This window comes from Zeus faber, assembly GCF_960531495.2.
Source record: "Zeus faber genome assembly, chromosome: 13".
NCBI lineage: Eukaryota > Metazoa > Chordata > Actinopteri > Zeiformes > Zeidae > Zeus > Zeus faber.
This window is the reverse complement of record NC_137198.1, coordinates 20,748,841-20,770,418: the sequence shown is the minus strand read 5'-3', so window position 1 is coordinate 20,770,418 and position 21,578 is coordinate 20,748,841.

Sequence of the window (21,578 nt, the reverse complement as noted above, 5' to 3'; positions counted from 1 at the left end):
CTTGCAGGAAGAGTGCAAAAGAGAAGATTCCCAATCAAGGACAGCAGGGATGCCGTTGATGTCAGACATGAGATGGGGCACCACAGCAACCACATTGTGCACTTTTGTTGGAAAGTTCACTGCTGAATATTCTTCTTTAAAGAGCATTTAGACAGAACCGACCTCCATCTCTGGAAAGGCTAGTAATCTCTATAGTGTGGAATCATTTGAGACTATGATTACTGCTGTGATGACCGACCATGTCTGCGGTTACATGCAGCCCCTCACCAAACAATTGCAGGCTACTAAATTGGACATCATCAGAGCATATGAGGAGGCAAGAAATGTATATGAAGTCATAGCCAAACACAGATGTGGGCCAGGATTCAGTGCATCTTTTCGAAAAGCCACAGCCCTGGCCAACTCTGTCGATATGCTCCCCACAAAGCTGAGAATATCCGTGAAACAGAACTACAGGCTTAATGTACCCACAGAGTCAGTGGAAGACCACTACAGGTTAAATGTCTTTTATCCTTTTATAGACCACATCACTTGTGATCTGGATGCCAGGTTCTCTCAAAGGAATGAGCATTTGATGCTGGCAGCTTTCCTGGTACCAAACGCTCTAGAAAGCTGATGGAAAAAAGCGAGGAATAGGTGGTAGAGTGGTACCGAGAAGATCTACCTGACCCAGAGACAGTGGAGCCGGAAATAGCTGGACACCGGAGGCACAAGTCCCTGCCTACATCACCTTTGGAAACGCTGCAGGCAACATAAATGGCCTTCTTTCTCAACATAAAGTGCATGTTAAAAACACTACCAGTGACAAAATGTCATTCTCTGGCATGCGAAGGCTCAAAACATGGCTCAGAGCCAGCACGTCCAATGAACAGGACTGGCGCTTAATGTATGCATGTTCCCTAGAAAGTGAAAATGAACAAGAACAGAGTTCTCAGGTCGTGGGATGTCTCTGGTCACAGAAGAATCCAGCTATCAAATTTCGAAAAGGGTAATGCATGTTGTGAAGAATAGTATATCAATATTTCCCTATGGCATTTTCACTAACTGATCATAACTTATGTGTGTCTGTATCTGTCTTTCTTATTTTAAGTTATTTCAGTGAGCCAAGAAGTGAAGAAGTGGAGGGAAATGTCATGATGTATGCAGGAAATCAACACAAGGGAACAGTGAACAGCCTACTTAGTGTTTTCTTCAACAAAACAACACACACTAGGGATGCCAGGGTGAGGAATCTTTACCACCAGTTAATAAACTCATGACAACACCGGTGTTAACAGTAACACTGGACATTTCTGAAATCGATGGCCCTTAATATCTGTAGACTAACTGTAACTCTGGGTGTCGGATCCTGTAGATGTTTTCATTGGAACCGGGTAGCCATTTTCATTGGAATATCGCATTCAACGGCTTAAATAAAAAACGGATTGATATTAAAGTTGTTTTTTTCTATTTATAAATTGCATGGAGGCAGTTTGGTTGCTGTAGCGAGGAAGCAGATGGAGAATTTAGACGTGGTGTTCTCGCCTGGTGTGGTTGGTCCGGTGATTGCGCCGGGGTTTCAGCTCCACGTTATTACTATCATCATGCTTGTTTCGTCTCGTCTGAATTTTGCTCATCCAGAAATGCCGTAAATATTCCCCATTAAAAGAAAAAAAAACACTTGTTTAATTCCCATTTCTAAATCCTGGCTGCAGCCCTGGTTTTAGCATTGCACAGAGCGCATCCACGGTGGGTCTGTGGTTGTATACCTGAGAGGAGAGTATTGAGCAGAACTATACATATATATTTAACAACCAGCATGACAGCATGTAGCTAAAATCAATCTGTGGCACGGTGGGAGGTACCCCCACACAATTCCTCCTCCATTGTTAGCTTCCTACATGTGTTGGCACAGAATGTACGGGTGGGAACAACAGTCCTGTGGAACTAAGGGGGTTCAATAAAGACTTAACTCCTCAGCCACGAGGTGAGGAAAGACAGATATACATTTTCTGGTGAATACACTCGAATAACACCTTGTTGGACACCGTCATGAGAATTTATGGTTAAAAACAGAAGCCGTTGTTTGAAGAAAATGGACCAAAACTATTTGATCTCTGTCCCAAATTGTGCAGACGCACTAATGCAATTTATATAATAAATAAAGTCGGGGGGGGGGGGGGAAAGTACTTCAGATTTCTCTTTTGATGCCAACTTCTGTTACAAAGTACAATCATATATGTATACAGGCAATATACATGGAACGTCACTGTCAGCAATATGCGGGGTCCAGGGTCTTCGTTAAGATCTTTGTTAAGGTTCAATGGAGTGTCCGTTGGCTCTCTGTTCTGTTTTTTTTTGTGACTGCAGAACTTCATACGTTACGGCCTGGTTACAGTGTAATTCTATGATCGGCAGTGTTTGCGGCTGTGGGTGGGTTTCCTACTCAGCAGCTAATGTTGGTTATCGTTCTGAAGTAGGGCTGCATGATCATGGCTGAAATGATAATCACGATTATTTTAGTCAATATTGTGATTATTTATTACAATGATTCATCGATTTTGGGGAACAGAATTACATTTTGGCACTTTGCAAATCAACAGAAAACTGCCTTCACAATAGTAATTTATTTTATAAATAAATTCCGGACAATGTCCAGACCTGATTTTCCGGACATTGTCAGGAGTTACCCTTTCACACACGTAGCAAAGAACTGCAGATTGTAGATGGTTTTACACAACCTGGAAATAGTCTGTTTGGTTAGAAGAGGTGGGTAGCCTGGGTAGATTGTATATTCAAGAGTCAAGAGGTTTATTCATCACATACATATACATATATGCAATGAAATGTCAATGCAACGGACCCGGTGATTACGCTGTTACATGGTTTGCTGAGTGGACCCAGGTGCAGAGAACGAGGCAGAGGTGGCAAAAATAAAGGTTTACTTGAAACAAGCACAAAAAACAAGTAAGAATTTTGTGGGCTTGAAAACGAGAGCGTTGTCAGGAGTCTAGACAAACTCAAGACTGAGCGCCGAAGGACACAAACGACAGGGTATAAATAGGAAAGACAAAACGAGACACAGGTGAAACATAGAACCTAATGAGGCTGGATAATCAGGAACAGAAATGGGTGAAACAAAGCATCATTGATGAGGCAGTACTGGCGGCATCTAGTGGCCGATGCCGGAAGGACCCGGGCGAACCCTGACAGGACCCCCTCGTCCAGGAACGACTCCCGACGTTCCCCCAGGAAGTGCGGGGTGGTGACGGGGGAAATCCCGGACCAGGGAGGGGTCCAGGACATCCCGGGCTGGAACCCAGGAGCGCTCCAAGCCTCCCAGTCCACCAGATATTGCAGGGCCCCGCGGACCTGCCGGGAGTCCAAGAGCCGGCGGACCGTGTAGGCGGGCCGACCGTCAATGATCGAGGCACGGGAGGAGGCCTCATGATGGGCGCCAAGGTGCTGGTGACCACCGGTCGGAGCCGAGACACGTGGAAGGTGGGGTTTATCCTCATGGACCTGGGGAGCAGAAGACGGTATGCGGCAGGATTGACCCGCCGCACAATCTTGAAGGCCCCAACATACCGTGGCGCTAGCTTGTGTGACTCCACCCGCAATGGAAGGTCCCTGGTGGACAGCCAGACCCTCTGGCCCGGACGGAGCATAGGCGCTGGTCTGCATATTTCCGTTGGCCTGGATCCACTGCTGCCGGGATGCCCTCAGCAGCACCTGATGAGGTGCCGGAGGTCTTTTGCTAGCCTTACATCCAGGAAGCTACCTGCAGCCCCAGAATCGACCATAGCTTGGAGGGAATGATGTTGATCTCCCCAGGCGAGGGAGGCACCCAGCAGGACCCCGGTCGCCTCGAGCTCGGGAGAGAAGGTTGGCCTCGTCACAGTTCTCCCTACCCTGGACGAGAGTTGGCTTTTCCCGAAAGCTCAGGGCAGGAAGAACGGAAATGCCCCTGGATCCCACAGGACAAGCAGCAGCGCTTTCTCATCCACCGGTCACGTTCAGACCGAGAGAGCCGTGTGCTGCTTACTTGCATAGGCTCCTCCATCGATGCCGGAGCCGGAGTAGCCGTGTCGACGCCTCCCTCCCACTGACTGAGTGGTCAAAAACTTGGCGCATCTCTTGGGCAAAAGCCTGGTAGCTGGAGCAGGCCGGGGTTTGCTGATTCCAGATGGCTGTGGCCCAGGAGAGTGCTTTGCCTGTGAGTGGTGTGACAATGTATGCCACCCATGAGCGCTGGGTAGGGAACTGTGATGTCTGGAGCTCGAAAACAAGGGAGCATTGCGTCAAAAAGCCACGACAACCTCCTGGGTTACTGTCGTACCTCTCTGGCGCCGGCAGTCGCGGTTTGCGGTGATATGGAGGACGCATGTCCATAGGAGGCAGCGCTGGCGTAGGAGGCATAGGTGGAGCCTGTGCCTGGCTCTGCTGGACGGCCTGGACGAGGGACTGCAGTTTGTCCAGGATCTGTTGGAGAGCCTGCTCATGACGGCCAATCACAGTCCCCTGGTTCGTCAGGGCCACCCGCATGCATTCCATCTCTGGAGGCTGACTGTCTGCTGGGTCCATGTTGTGGCTCAGTCTTGCTGTTACGTGGTATGCTGAGTGGACCCAGGTGCAGAGAACGAGGCAGAGGCGAGGTGGCAAAAATAAAGGTTTACTTGAAACAAGCACAAAAGACAGAGAAAAACAAGTAACTAATTTCGTGGGCTTGGAAACGAGCGCATTGTCAGGAGTCTAGACAAACTCAAGACTGAGCACCGAAGGACACAAACGACAGGGTTTAAATAGGAAAGACAAAACGAGACACAGGTGAAACATAGAACCTAATGAGGCTGGGTAATCAGGAACAGAAATAGGTGAAACAAAGCAACATTGATGAGGCAGTACTGGCGGCATCTAGTGGCCGATGCCGGAAGGACACGGGCGAACCCTGACATACGCACAATATGTTCTAGACTGAACACAATAGCTACCTTATTTGTACTTGACGAACTAACTGAAACGAAATGATTCTTAAAACGTAATGCAGTAAGTAAATAGAATAATATAGAACAAAATAAAATAAAATAACTCAAAAGTAATACAGGGTGGGGGAGCAAAATATAAATAAATGGAATTGTGGATGTATGTATATGGGATGGGTATTATGTATATACAGATATGTGCATTAAAGTGGCATGTGAATAAAGTGAGGTAGTGTTTGTGGAGATATACAGTACAGTATACAACAGTACGGCACAGCAATACAGTAACACCAAACAGCCTAGTATGCAGTAACCCAAAACAGTGATACAGTATGCAGTACAGTATACTACATACAGTACAGAGGGGAGGGGAGGGGAGGGTAGTTCCAGTGGTACGTTCGGCTGAACGCACCACCCTCTGCAGGGCCTGCCTGTCCTGAACAGTACAGTTCCCAAATCAGGCAACAATGTTGCCTGTCAGGATGCTCTCCACTGCTTCAGAGTAGAAGGACTTGAGGATCCTCACCAAGACCCTAGCTGGAAATTATCCAGAAAATGACCTGCTTTGTTCACTCATGCCACTCAATTGGACATTACGCAGACTTTGTCCTCGAGTGCTGGCTGGGAAAAGTCCACGTCAAATGATCATGACATTTGCGTTCACACATACAGCTCCTCCAGGTAAAGTCCGGATAATTTCAGGGTGCATGTGCAGCTACAGAATACCAGACTACTCACACCAGGGAGTGTTAGGACAGTGACATCATTCTTCAAAGAATTCCAACCAAACTAATTAGCAATCAACAAAAACACAACTATGAAACCTATTGGAAATAACGGAAAGCCAAAATAAGCTTCAATGGTATTTGTCCCTAATAGACAGTACACCACTGCAGAATATTTTACCAACTGACAAAAAATGAAAAAACGTTGACAAAATACAGAGTCAGTGAGTGCAGTCTGGCCGTGAAAAAGGGCTGCCACCATCAGACCTGGCAACCCAGAGAGGCCAGGCCATGCTTCCACTGCAGCCTTACACCAATAGACCTGCCAACCCAGAGAGGCCAGGCCCTGCTCCCACTGCAGCCCCACACTGTCTGACCTGGCAACCCAGAGAGGCTAGGCCGTGCTCCCAATGCAATCCCGCACCTTCAGACCTGACAACCCAGAGAGGACAAGCCGTGCTCCCACTATAGCCCCACACCATCAGACCTGACAACCCAAAGAGGCCATGCTGCACTCCCACTGCAGCCGAGGAGAGAGGTCTGCACGTCCTCACAAGCTGCCACAAACATCAGGACATTGGAGATGATTACAACACTTCATTTAATAACAATTTAGATACAAGCCAAGCAATGTCCTACATTTTAGGAGAAAAAGCAGAATGCTCAATTGTGGCAGCCAAATTCATCAGAGCCTGTCAGAAAAGGAGGGACAACAGTGACTCACCTACACTCCTTTATGTGCACTGTTCTCCACCTTTATTTTTCTGTCATGTCCATTTTTGTCTATTTCACTTATTATTGTTGGTGTTGTTACTGTAATATTTTTTTATTCATTTATTTATTTCAATATCACCATAATTTATTTTCCTATATGTTGTGGAACATAATTGTGATGTCTTGTTATGCTTTGGCAATGGAAGAACACTTGTCATGCCAATAAAGCAAATTTGAATTGGATTTAAGACAGTCTCTATTTGGCTTTAGGCGGTGTTGTCCGGAGCGTGAGGGGGGAGACGATAGGGAGGTGGCGACAGGAAAAATGAGTCTGAGCCCCAAGCGGATGCCTCAGCTGATATCAGTTAACCTTTTACTGCTGTGACAATGTCAAACAGCCCCAATCATCTGGTGCGAGGAGGAGGAGGAGTAAGAGGCTGGGAGTCAGATAGTCACACGGAACACCCGGGATTAATTTTAAACTCAGAGCCGAAAGGTCCTGAGAGAGATGGGACCAACCTAACACACAAACACACACACACACACACACACAGACACACACACACACCCCCCCCCCCCCCCACACACACACACACAAGAAGAAGAAGAAGAAGAAGAAGAAGAGCACCATGTGTCTATTACTGACATTTTTGTTTTTTTAGTATTTTTAGTATTTTTAGAGCTTATAGAGCTTATTGTGCGTAATCACCGGGTGTCATGATATTTCACTGCATATATGTATGACTGTATGTATATGTATGTGACAAATAACGTCTTGAATCTTGAATCTCTTGAATCTTGAATTATATGTGACCCACAGCATACCTTAGAATCATTTGGCGGCTTTTTTGCATCATTTGAAATTTCAGAATCAGAGCTTGCAAACAAGGTGTCACTTGTGCAAAACAAGTAAATATTTTTAAAGCTATGACTGGTTAATGACAAGGGTGTGGCAAACCGTGTTTCTGAGATAATCACCTTCAAAGTTTTACCCACACCAGCTTCATTCAGCCAGCTCCCAGAATGCAAATGGGGTTGGCGGACAAACGAAGCCTCATGGCTAATCAACATACTGCTGAATGGGCCAATCACAAACAGCATTGAACGGCGTCAACAACACAAAAATAATTTTGTTTTTTAAAAAAGCTTTTATTTAACAGTAATAATATACATGTTTTAAAAAAGTGGAATTATTTTGGAGTTTAAAAGTACGGACAAGACAACAAAATGTAGAGTCTATCAATATTATGAGTCTCAGAAAATCTGAAATTTGAAATCTGAAAACCACCGACCCCAACGAACTTCATCACGTCATAAATTTTTCCGTTGTAACAACAACGGGCGTATCGTCGTTCTCCTCCGGGGGTTCTAGAAAATATTCAGTTTCTTTGTCACGTTCAGGTTGAAATCCGCTGATTGAAATGTTTTCCAAGTCTGGGATAATATCAGATTCAGCATCGCTGTCGTTCTCAGCGTCGCATTCGGAGATCTGACTATCATCGCGGAAAATTAAGTCCAGTATGTGCTGTTAACACTGACTCTATCGCACTGGTCAGATTAAGGTCCGCGATATGATTTAGATCTTCCTCCACCTGCTTCTCCTCATCCATAACAACACAGGGAAATGAAAGTTTTCACAGACAAGTGAAACCGGATCATCGTCTTGTTTACGGAAGTGACGTCAGTGACGTCAGCAATTCTTACACAATGATACAAGTTGGTACACGCCCCCTCCACAACAATGTCTCTGTGTGTATGTTTAAAAGTATTACGATTTAAAGGTTGAATTCTATCAAAACGGTTTCACATTGTGACTTCACATCACATGGAATATGGATGAATGATCTTCACCTGGAAGGTCGCTTTAAAGGAAACGATCGATCAGTGTTTTGTTCAGAGCTATTCAGCGCCTCGGTAAGAGAACTGCGTTTCCCAATGTAATCTAACGGGAATATTTAACTCCTCGGTTTAACATGTTTCTACTATTAAAAAATCAAACTCGGTTTTGAAAATACGTTGAGAGATAAAAAAAACAAAAACACAAAGGAACACGAACCTGGAAACATCAAATTTTACTTCTAGAAAGGTTTTTCCAACTCATTTGGCTGCTCCTGGCGATTTCAGAAATGCATGAGATGGAGGCTTTTGCTGCGGTGGGTAACATATTATTATAAAATATGTGTTAAATTATGGACTTAACACAGACACACACACACGCATGCATGGCGTGGTGACTGAAGAAATGTGGCTTCTGCATTTTCCCCACCCTCTCTGTGCCCACCCTCTCCAGGGGCAGCCAAGAAAAGTGGGCAGCCCTTTTTCATCAGCGCCCGGGTACCAATTCCAGAGATCTATGTTATGGTCAGGGGCAGGATAGGAGAGCGTTCTGCGTGTTTTGAATTGGGGTCCATTTTTTCTTCTGTTGGAGGAGACCCATGTGAGCACGAGGACAACATGCAAACTCAACACAGAAAGGGCCCTAATCGGAAGATAACCCACCTGAGCACGGTGCCAATGGCACCCCAGGCGGGAACACACGCACACAAAAGTTCTGAGAAGGTATACACACATACAATCCCCCCCTCATTACACACACACACACACACACACACACACACACACACACACACACACACACACACACACGTGTGAGAAGTTTAAATAATAATTGCTTGTCTCATTAAGTGTACGCTTGTTTCCAAAAGGTCACAGAGCTGATGTCAACAGGACCCAGACGGCTATGTGTCTTTGTGTGTGTGTGTGTGTGTGTGTGTGTGTGTGTGTGTGCGTGTGTGTGTGTGTGTGTGTGTGTGTGTGTGTGTGTGTGTGTGTTAGCGTGACACATTTGTATAGCTGTGTGTGCATGTGGTTGAGTCGAAAAACACAGAAAAGCCAAAGAAAACGTTAACTCATGGTAGGAAATTACTTGAAATAAGACTTAGAGGCTATAAAGAAGGGAAGAGTGGTTGTGTGTGCATATATGCTATAAAGGGACAACACACCGTCTGTCGCTCTCCAGCTTGGGGGGTGCGGACCAGGACTGCACAGGGTGACTTCTGCTGGACTGTCCCTTGCCCCATCTATTCTGGCATTATCATGGCATGTGTGAAAAGGTGCAAGATGGAAATGTTCCGGAATGTAGCTGCTTGTGTGAATAGCGAAAATCAATAGTGCTGCCCGAAAGGTTATGACAGTAATTTACCGGGAAATGTGTGAAAGGGGCTCAAAACAGCGCCCTGCGATCAGTTTCAGAACACGGTGAACTGCACTTACACGGTAAACCGTTTCAATGCTCAGATTTTTTTATTGACTGACAAAGAAAATCGTCTGTCAATAATGTTAACTGTCAATCGATGGAGTCGATTGCCGATATAATTTTCATTCTGTCCAAGCCTACTGCAGGGGGGTCTTCACCCCCCTGCAGTAGGAGACAGCTGGAGACAGCTGGGACAGCTATGGGTAGATTAACTAATTGACAGAGGCTTTAAAAACTGGCATGTGTCTCATCTCTGTCTTCTTTCTCACAGTGAGGCTGTGTCCTAAACCCCAACACCTTGAATGTAATACACCTGAAAAGGTATGTTTTGTGTTCGCCAAGAGCGCCCGGGATTTTCAGCTGGTTTCTTCTCTAGACTATTTGTTTTATTTGAAGGACAATAAAGCCTGCCTGTACCCGAATCCTCCTGTCTATTCCTGCAACCTGGCCAACACAACAGACAGTCTTGTCACAGCTTTTTTTAAATGTTTCATATGCATCTTTCTGATTTACTTTCATGATTTAAAAATGTCATAGTGCTGTTACATACATAATAGCCACTAATTTAGCTTTAAAAGATTTTCACATTGGGATTGTCATGACAGGATCATAATCCACGTCCTCACGTGTGTGTGTGTGGCACTTAAATGTCTATGAAATTAGTAAATCACACTAAATGACTCCTAATGGCTGTGTTATTTACAATAGAACTGAATTAACAAGGCCTTCAAATGAGCTTGTATTTCATTTTCTGTCTCTCTTTACGACTACAACTGTATTATACATAATAATTTCTACTGTGTCTGTTCAAATCTGCAGCTCATGAACATTATGTGCGTTATGAACATATTTTTTGCTCTCTTGAAGCACTATTCACTGTCACAAGCAGTGCACTTTTCTTACTCTGTGACAACAGCAGCAGTTCAACATTTTATTAACTTTTATTAACATTTTATTACATTTTATTAGCAGATGGAGCCACATCTGACTGCACACCCCGGCCCCAGTCATCCTGTTAGAACATGTTTCATTGGTGAACATTTGGGAGCGTCTCATAAACACAAAAATGGATAAGACAAAAACAGAGGTGGGTGGCCAAGACCTCATGAAATCGTGACACATTTCGGTGCACCGTCCTCCAGAGATGCTGATCTTGGTTCTTGTTTCCTAATTTGCTGCTGCTCAGGCCTGTCACATTATTGGAATTTGTACACACACGATTGGTGCCCGCTGCGGAACAGCTGGTTGACTGAGAAGCAAATTGCATTAATACTGGCATACTACGAAGAGAACATTTGGTCGGTAGTCGTCATGTTTTTTATTAAAATTTATATTTGAGCTGTTTCCCCCCAACTGACCTTGCTCAATAGGAACACTCATACTTTTTTGTTATGCATTGACTTACAGTACCTGCAGTGGACACGATTAATAGTGTTAACTACACGGCTCTGTTGAATACTCAATTCTGATTTATCAATAGTGGCAATCAGCAATCAGTTATTTCTGAATAATGACCTCTGATCTGTTAATATTGTAATTACTTCTCCATCTCGCTTCACGCCGCCAACATGCTAATGCTAACAACAGCTAGTGTGGACATCTTGTAGCACTATGTAGAAACTACAATGGTAAACTGAAGACATGAATGTGGACATCAATATCCAAATCACCAACGTATATTGCCAAAGTGATTTGGCCTTTAATGACATAAATGAATATTGTTTGAACACACAGTCTCTTCGATTTTGTTATATACAGTTAGTTTTGCCAAATATGTATTACATGCCTTTATTATGTCCTTACGACTTAAACACTAAACCACTGAACCACTTCACCACCGACACAGGCATGGAAGTAAAAGTGAAAGTTTAGCAAAATGAATATTGGGTGGAATGTAGACTACTCACATGCAGCACCCAAAAACTCTTGGAAAACAAAAATTCTTTGCTTTGAAGGTCGCTCTTGAAGAAGAAGAAGAAGAAGAAGAAGAAGAAGAAGAAGAAGAAGAAGAAGAAGAAGAATCTTAATTAATAATAATAACACATGCACACACACACACACACACACACATGCACATGCACATGCTTTGGATGGTGGCTGGTGAAATGGCTCCTCTGCACTTGACCCATCCTGGTTTCCTTCCTCCGGGGGGGCAGCCAGGAGCAGTGGGCAGCACCCAGGGACCTGGTTCCATATGTCCATCGCTCGTCAGTCGATGATCTATGGTCACGCCTGGCGTTAGAAGGCAACCAAAAGCAACCAGGACAACCAGGATCCAAAATCAGTTAGTCATTATGGGAAGTAACGGTTTACCATGTTGTTCAAGTCAATGTCAACAGAAGTAGCTACAATCTTTCATAGTCCAGTCAAAATTGTGATCAAATAGATGGCAAACTGTCAAGGATCCAATCACTTTTTATCACATCCCAAAAATGGGGCATCCCTATGTTCCCTTCTGCTTTAGGAGCAGAAGGGAACCCCTCAGCCCTATGTTCCTGAGGGATTCTCCCTGGCCTCAGTTTGAGGGTATGTGGTGTGGGGGCGGTGTGGTTTGATGTTAATCAATGAGCAACAGGTAAACCCCCCCCAATCCCCAAACACACAGTAGAGGAGCCCATGTCATGAGGTGAGCTCCCTGCTTGTTCTGTCTTTCCCACTCTTTACAACAAAATTGTTACACTTCAACCCCATCGTCTGTGTCTTTGTGTCAGAGGGCCCTGGAAATGCCACTTGGGTGGTGTGTGGCAGGTGGAACCGCCACATAATTATTTTACAACTCAGTTTTTGTTTTTGACAGGCCCCTACTATCGAGGTTTTGCTATTGACAGCGCAATGGCATGTGTTACAATCAAGGCTAGGAGGGACCCAAATGTATGAAACAGGGATGGTAGGCAGACAGGAGTAAACAAAGGAGTTTTTTTTGGAGACACAGTGGCAACAACAGGAGAGGTCCGGTCGAGTTGGAACGGGTCCGAGCTGGACTATCGGACCGGGTGGAGCAGGACAGGACAGGACTGGTGAGGACTGTGATGGAGGGATCCGGGTTCCAGGTGGACGTGAAGAGGAGAGGAGACAGGCAGGTTAGGACAAGGACGAGATACTTGGATACACAGACTAGGATCTAGAGCTAGAAAGGACTAGAAACTAGAAACTAGAAAGGAGCCAGGAGAGATACAAACTTGAGTAAGTTAGCTGACGATCTGGCGATTGATGATGATGATGAGTCTCAGGTGTGTGTGGAATATGCCTGAGGGAGGAGCAGCAGATGAGGAGAGAGTGGCCTCTAGTGGCACTGGGAGGCCGTGGGCTTGACAGTATGCCCCCCTCTATGGACGCAACATGGCGGACACCTGGAGCCAGAGGAACGAGTCCTGTTGAAATCCTGGATGAGGGAGGCGTCCAGGCTGTGAATCTGGGGGACCCAGGAACGTTCCTCTGTACCCTTCCCCTCCCAGTCTGTGAGGTATTGCAGGCCCCTCCCCCGGCGGGCTGGACAACGATGGTGCGGGGGGGTGGTGGGGCCTAGGCAGGAAGGGAGAGGGAACTGGATACCACAGGCTTGAGCAGGGATACGTGAAGGTGTTGTGGACACGGACGGAGGGAGGGAGGGAGACGAAGACATACGGCACAGAGGTTGATGACAGACTCTATGACAAAAGGACCAACATACCGGGGGGCGAGTTTCCGGGAGTCCACCTCGAGAGGCAAGTCCTTTGTGGGAAGCCACACTTTCTAGCCAGGGGCATCCGCGGGTGCAGTAACCTGGCGCCGATTCGCTTGCTGCTGGGACCGGATGGATGCCTGGTGCAGGGCAGAACCTTGTTCCACGTTCTCCGACAGTGGTGGATGTGGGCCTGGACCGAGGGCACCACGGTCTCCGCCTCCTGGGAAGGGAACAGAGGGGGTTGGTACCCCAGGGAGCAGTGAAACAGGGATAGGCCGGTGGCCGCGTTGACCAGGGTGTTGTGGGCGAATTCGGCCCACAGGAGCTGGTTGCTCCAGCAGGAGGAGTTGGTGGCTGAGAGGCAGCGGAGCATGGCCTCTACCTCCTGGTTTGCCTACTTGCTCTGGCCGTTGGTCTGGGGGTGAAAGCTGGAGGATAGACTGACCTGTGCTCCCAGGGCCGAGCAGTAGCCACGCCAGACCTGGGATATGAACCACATCTGCAGGGATGCCATGTCGCCGGAACACCTCGGCCACCAGAAGATCAGCCGTCTCCTTAGCCGATGGCAATTTGGGCAGGGCGAGGAAGTGGGCCGCCTTCGAAAAACGGTCAACCACTGTGAGGATGGTGGTGTTGCCGCTGGATGGTGGGAGGCTGGTGACGAAGTCCAGGGCGATGTGGGACCAAGGGCGACCTGGGATGGGTAGGGGACGGAGGAGACCGCAGTGCGGTCGGTGGAAATCTTATTCCGGGAGCAGGTGGGGCAGGCGGAAACAAAGGACTTGGTGTCTGGAACCAGGGTTGGCCACAAGTAGTGCTGTTGGATGATGGCCAATGTGTGGGTGACCCGGGGGTGACAGGTGAGGAGGGATACGTGAGCCCACTGCAGGACCTTGGAATGTGCTGACTTGGGAACAAACAGACGGTTGGGGGGTGCGGTACCTGGGTCGGGCTGGTGATCCTGTGCACGGGTTCCCATTCCCAAGTGAGTGTAGCGGCAAAACTGGTGGGAGGAAGGATGCGGTCAGAGTCTATAAGTTCTCGTTTGCCGTGAACATGCGGGACAGGGCATCGGGTTTGGTGTTTCTGGCACCTGGGCGGTAAGACAGAGAAAATTGGAAATGACAAAAGAATAGCGCCCACCTGGCCTGTCGGGAGTTGAGCCACTTCGCCGACTGGATGTAGGCCAGGTTCTTGTGGTCCGTCCAAACAACAAAGGGGTGGTTTGCTCCCTTGAGCCAGTGCGCCACTCTACCAGTGCCAGTTTAACCGCCAGGAGCTCCCAGTTGCCCACGTCATAATTTCTTTAGGTGGGGTGAACCTACGGGAGAGAAACGGACAGGGGTGGAGCTTACCTCTGTTGGGGAGCACTGGGACAGCACAGCTTCTACCCCTGTGTTCGAAGCGTCCATCCATCACGAATTGGAGGTTGGCGTCGGGCTGAGCCAGAACCGGTGAAGACGTGAAGCGACTCTTATGCTCGGGAAATGTGGCCTCGGCAGCGGGAGCCCACTTGAATGGTATAGCGGTGGAGTTAAGGGGCGAGAGGGGAGCAGAGATGCGACTTGAGTTCCGGATGAAACGGCAGTAAAAAATTGCGAAACCAAGGAAGCGTTGAAGTTGTTTCCTGCTGTTGGGGGTTGGCCAATCTGCCACTGCAGCCACTTTCTCAGGGTCCATCTCCATCCTCCCTTGGCCAATAATGAAACCTGGAAAAAACACAGATGGAACATGGAACACGCACTTCTCAGCCTTCACGAACAGTCGGTTTTCCAGGAGATGCTGCAGGACCAGACATACATGCTTCTTGTGTTCAGTAGAGGACTGTGAAAAAATCAGAACGTCATCCAGGTATCGTTAATCAGCGGGACTATCAGACCAGGTGGAGCAGGACAGGACAGGACCGGTGAGGACTGGGAAGGAGGGATCCAGGTTTCGGGTGGAGGGACAGAGAAACAGGCTGGATGAAGCAGGATGGAAAGACTTGAACGAGGAGAGGAGACAGGCAGGTTAGGACAAGGACAATATAATTGGATACACAGACTAGGATCTACGGACTAGGAAGGAGCCAGGAGAAAAACTGGGGTAAGTTAGCTGATGATCTGGCTATGAGTGACTGGGGAGCCGGAGAATAAATACAGCGGTTGATGATGATGATGATGAGTCTCAGGTGTGTGTGTGTGTGGGCAGCCTTATGGTATTTGTGTCAGCCCTAACAGGAGTAGTCAAGATGTTTCATTTTTGAAAATATTAATATTGTCACTAGAGACAATATCTCTCAAATGTTTGCAGGCAAGTGGTAAGTGCTAAGTGGTAGTGCAAATATACAGAAGGAGTAAGGAGCTGTTGAGATTGGGCGAGATTTTTGACCAATCACAACATTTTTTAATTTTGTAGTTTATATGATACAGTCCTACCGAGTTCTAAAGTGTGTGTGTGTGTGTGTGTGTGTGTGTGTGTGTGTGTGTGTGTGTGTGTTGATTTATTAACTTTTTATTTGTATGATTTTAGACTTCTTTGCTTTTCGAAAATGCCTTTCACAAAAAAATCTTCTATACAGATGAACTTGCTTTGTCTAGTAAAATATAACTAACCCTAACCTAATGAAAGGTTGCATGTGCACTGTGGTCTCCACCAATAGCAATGGGGTATTACAACGTGTGCTTCAAGTTAAAAACAAACCAAACATTCCTCCTTCACAGAACCTTTGAGTCGTTCCACCCGTCATTGACATTGGATATCAATGAAATGGAAAGGACCAAGGAGTTTTAAAGCTTGTCAGAAGGAAGGAAAGCCCAGAATACAGTACGATCGACTACTACGACAACTTTTGTCAACTTGGTTCGGAGAGGAGGGTGACACAGAATGTCACAGTTCTTTTGCAGAGAAAAGTTTAAATGCTATTCGACATCAAAAATATCTTAAGTTAATAGAGTGCTGGCCTTTCACTGACTCGCTGCCAGACTGCATCTGCTTCTCCAACTGTCAAAAGTTTTATTGCCACAAGGACTAGGACCTCCCTATCCCAAATCTTTTTTTTTAATCCCTTTGTCAAATCTAGTATTCATATTTAGCTGTCTGCAGTTATTTTCCGACTGTCATAGAGGTAAACATTGCTCTGAAAGAGAAAAGGGTGTCTTTGAAATTCAAACCCGCACTGACTTTCCTTGCTCTGTGTTTCTGCAATTTTCTATCTTGTCCAACTACTTCCATTGTATTATTCCCTCTGTCTGACAGGTTTAGAGGCTGGCAGCTGCAGTCCAGATCACAAGTGCTCACAGAACGAACTTGGAGAGGCACAGAGTGCGGCTCATAACCGCTTTGAAGCTGGCAGAAATGCTCTGAATGGCAAGTGTCTGGGAAGATTTAAGTCAGAGAAAAACTCCATAGGAGGCATTATTAGCCTTTAGAGTCGCAAACACACTTGTTGGCTAAATACATTTGCAGGTAATAAATTACTTTCTTGCATTGGTGACATCTTCAAGAGCTCAGAGAAGCCTGATCAATTCAGCTTGAAAAGGTTAAACCTTGCATTGGGAATCGGTTACAATTGCTTAATGCGCCGGAATCAGTTGAGCCTAGAACAAGAGCCTTTTAGGCCCTGTGGCACGCCGTTAATCACAAATAAAGTAGTTGTTTGGTGTCATGGGCTATGGTGTGTTGGGAAAATCTAAGAAAGTACGTTAATGAATCAGCAACAATTGCTGAAATGCCAGAAAAAACAATAAAAGTGGGAAAATTGTGGTGGTATATAGTTTGTGTGTGTGTGTGTGTGTGTGTGTGTGTGTGTGTGTGTGTGTGTGTGTATACTTGCACATGTGGGCATTGATGTGTGGTTTTACAATATAGGGTGGGGGTGGTGAGTGTTTTTGGGTGCTTAGGTTTATGGGTGCTAAATAAGGCATAAACATATAACCACTGACACACATACACACGCGCGCGCACACACACACACACACACACACACACACACACACACACACAAACACACAAACACACACAATACACATTAAGGGACCAGCTGCTTCCATCTCACACCCTGTTGGATTTGGCAATGAGGGGTGACACACACACACTTTAATATATGATAGTAACAAGCTCCCTGCTGGCAGTGTGTGTGCGTGCGTGCATTTGTGCGTGCGTGCGTGCGTGCGTGCGTGCGTGTTGGGGTGATAATGTGTCTATCAACCATGCTGAATGAAGCAGGAGTTTAAACAGTCACAATCGTAAAATCAGGTGCACACACAGACACATTCATGTGTTTAGGGACCAGCTGGCGCCTTTCCACACAAGTGATGGATTTGAAGATGTTATGTGACATACACAGACACACACACACACACACACACACACACACACACACACACAAGATAAATGTACATAAAATGTCTATAGAAACCTGATTTCGCCTTTTATTTACATTTTTATTTGATGTAAATCTTTGATGGTTCATGGTTCGAGGTGATGGTTCATAACATTGTGTCATCATATAAACACTATAATCTGCTCTTAAATTAAATCAGATATTACAAATCTTAGATTGGAATGATACATAATTGATTTAGGAAATAAACAGTAAGGGTCCAAGTATAGAACCGTGTGATGAACAGCATCAAATCCTTAGACAGATAAAGTTATATGTTATTTATTGCTGTGGCTAAAAAATCTTGTTAACCTCCAGAAAGACACAGAGTTGTAAATTAACCAATGACTTGTATTTTAGACAGGCAGGATGGCTTGCTAGATATTGCTATTATACCGATACTGTTATAACAGGTCACTGTTGTCACCAGTGTACAGAGGCACCAACTGAGCCGCTTTCCATATTGGGGAACTGTGGCTGACTTTGCCTGCCACATGTCACCTGAGTGGTGTTTTACGGTTCCTCCCACACAGAGACACAGTCGATTGCATTGAAAAGTACCAGTTTTATTGTAGAGAATGGGCAAGGTGGAACAAGCCTGGAGCAGATGGAAAGCATGTCATGACAAGGGCTCCTCCCTTGTGTGTGTGTGTGTGTGTGTGGGGATGGGGTTTTACCTGTTTTACCTTGTTGATTACTCTAATGATCAAAAGACGTACGCCACACTGATCCTATATTAGGTGTGGCTACTTAAACCACACCATCCCCACACCACTGTGACCTTTTCCTACTCTAGGAACTAGATGTGTGCTTTACTGGGCTAGGGGATGATTTCCAGGCAAGCACTTGTGTTGCAATTCGCTGCCAAACATGCTTCAATTTGTTGTCACTATGCAAAGAAAAAAACTTGGTCATTGATTGGCTGCCATTACAATTTCTAATGGCTTACTCAACGCAGCGAAAACAACCCAAAGCTACTAGATTTCCATCTGGTTTTAATACAGGTTTTCTATACAGGAGCGTTTTGTCCCAGAGTTAAATAAATGAAACATATTCCATGATATTGGTGTAAAAAAGTGGATTCCAACAAACAACAAAACAAAACAAAACAATCTTTGCTTCTTTCTCTTCCACTCAGGATGCTCTTACGGTGTGTGTACAAGTTTTTGTGTAGTGGTGTGTATAAGAGCAATGTCCCCTTCGCAGCTCCCATGTAAAAAAGGCTAATCTTTAAACATACCTTTATTGGGTAAAATGTGCAGGCTATTTCTCTGAAGACCTTAAAACATGGGGTGCCATATGCAAATGGTTGAAATGTGTGTTCACTATATTCAGGATAAATCAAATGAATGACAGAATGAACAGGAGAGGTAGGGAAAAAAATAGTTTGACAGCAAATAGGTAGAGGAGGTAGAGGTCAAAAGCCAAACTTATAATGTATAATAACATTTTTAGTTAAAGGTATATACAACCCTGTACAGTAATATAACAAAATATTCTGTCGTTGAGTATTAAGGACTGTGTCTCATTAACTTAGAGAAACCCTATTCCCACTGAAAACAGGTTATTTCTCAGAGGATATATATTTCTGGTTATAAAAAACCTTTTATACATTATTTAACCATGGAATCCTACTAAACAACATTATACATAAACAATATACATAAATACACAAAGTCTTTATACAAAAAGAACCTTTGACTCCACTTTGACTGTCAAGTGTGAGGTCAAGTGTGACAGCCCCCGAGTTCCTCTTTGGGCAAAAAAGACGGACATTTCGCCCACCAGCTTAACGATAACTCAGAGCCTATATCGAAATGCTTTCACCACAAACGTGGTGAAAGCATTAAGTTAAGCCCCAATGCATAGTAGGCCATGTATTAAAAAAAAGAAAATAAAAAAAAAAAACTCCCACCATGGACAGACTGCCAACTACCCCTGGGCGCAGCCGGGAGCCATTTGGGCAAAGAGGGAAAATGAGAGTCCAGCTCAGGGCTTTGCAAAGCTGGACGAGCAGCATTTCAACATTCAGTAGCACTTCAGCGTACACAGAGCTCTCAGCGTTATGCAGACAGTTGTGCCCCGATTTCATAAAAGAATAATGTAAAAGTTAAAGAATGTGTGTGGGATAGATAGACAGACAGACAGTGTGAGAGAAAAAATGATCAATGTCAATGAATTATATAATTCTAACACCAAGTGATGTTTAAATGCTGAGGCATATGTTTGTCGACTCTTTCTCAGGAGATCTCTGTATTACTGTCACAAATATTTTGGTAGTTATGTCAGTTTTTGTAGCTTGTTAAAGGACCATTTGTGTAAACACTCAACGTATGCTTTCCCGGCACCGATAGTGTTCAATGTTTTCACTGTTAAAACATGTTCTCAGCTGTTGCTGAAGACAACAACGAATCACATGGCTAGTCTCAGAATGTGACAACCTTTCTTTGTATATAGGCTCGGTTTTTCTTCTGTAAAACTAGGCTGATCAAAACACTGCCTGCAAAGCATGACTGTATCTTCCTCTTTATTCTGCAGAATGCATACATTTAATACTCTCAGTTTTGTTTTCCTGTAGCGCAGAATACTCTCACCGACCACGCGGGAGAAATTCTCCAACAATCAGGCGATGATGATGAGACTCTCTGCCTGGCTCTGTTGGACCTCTTCATGTCCAGGTTGTGTGCACAACGGCAGACAGAGACCGGCCGTAAGATATTGAAGAAGGAGTCGATTGGACATGACGGCAGATCCAGAAGAGGCAACACAAGATCCTGAACAAATTATGGTGAGGACTTACTGAGACGAAAAGCTTTGAGTAGCCCCCCGCCCCCCCCACCCAGATAGATGCATCGCCAGCTGCATGTTGCGCAGGTTAGGAAGGGAAGCAGATATATCGGTCTGGAGGACCGTGGATGGAATGGCCAATTGTGCATCGATCAAGAGAGATTGTGGTTTTGTTTGTTTGTTTGTTTATTTTTATTTTTTGTGTTGTTCAATAATTAAGTCCTAATCATAGATTACTCCTGAGGGGAAGAAAGGAGGATAGTACTCTTGTTCCCTCCTAGTAAAAGCGTTGAGGATAGGAACTTCTAGTGTTGTCAATATAAAATAAAATCAATTAATAACTAAAGTTAAATTGATAATAATAATAATAAAAAATATAGCCACCTGTCAGTCATGCGGTGTATTGGGACACAGGTTGGTGTCCATTCCTGTTAGTCGTGCGGTGTATTGGGACACAGGTTTGGAAATAAAGATAAACACTCTCAAGTGACTAAATATTAGAAAAAATATATATACTAATGTCTTTTTGAAATGTTTATTAGATTGTTTTTTAATTTTTTGGTACTGCAACCCAACTATGCGACTTACTTTCTAACTAGTTTTAGTACGTTTTGAATAGTTAGGTAGAGGACGGAGTTCAAAGGCCCATTGTGTGACTCTATTTTCAGTGATACATATGACTGCATATGACTACATATGACATCCTGGGTGATCAAATTGGTGAGGCGTGTGACCGCCTGGCCGATGGATCACTCTGGAGCACGTATGGATGAGATGAGTTTGGAGAGGATTGGAGAGATTCTATCAGTGTCTTGGGGTATGTTTAGCTATCTGGCTGATAAAAATCTTGATAAAACAAATGAATGCATAAACACAAGATAAGCGTAGTATGTGTGTTGTACATAACATGTCCAGCTAGTTTTACACATGAATCCTTGGTGTAAAAGTAGCATTATAATTTAAATATCTGGTAGGATTTCTGGAAAGGATTCTGTAAGGCTTTAAATTAATTTGAAAAAATTACAACAAGGCGAGAGAGATAGCTGTAAAGTTCGTTGATAGACTAAAAGGATTATGGAAGTTGATGTGATAGACAATGAAAGTGCAT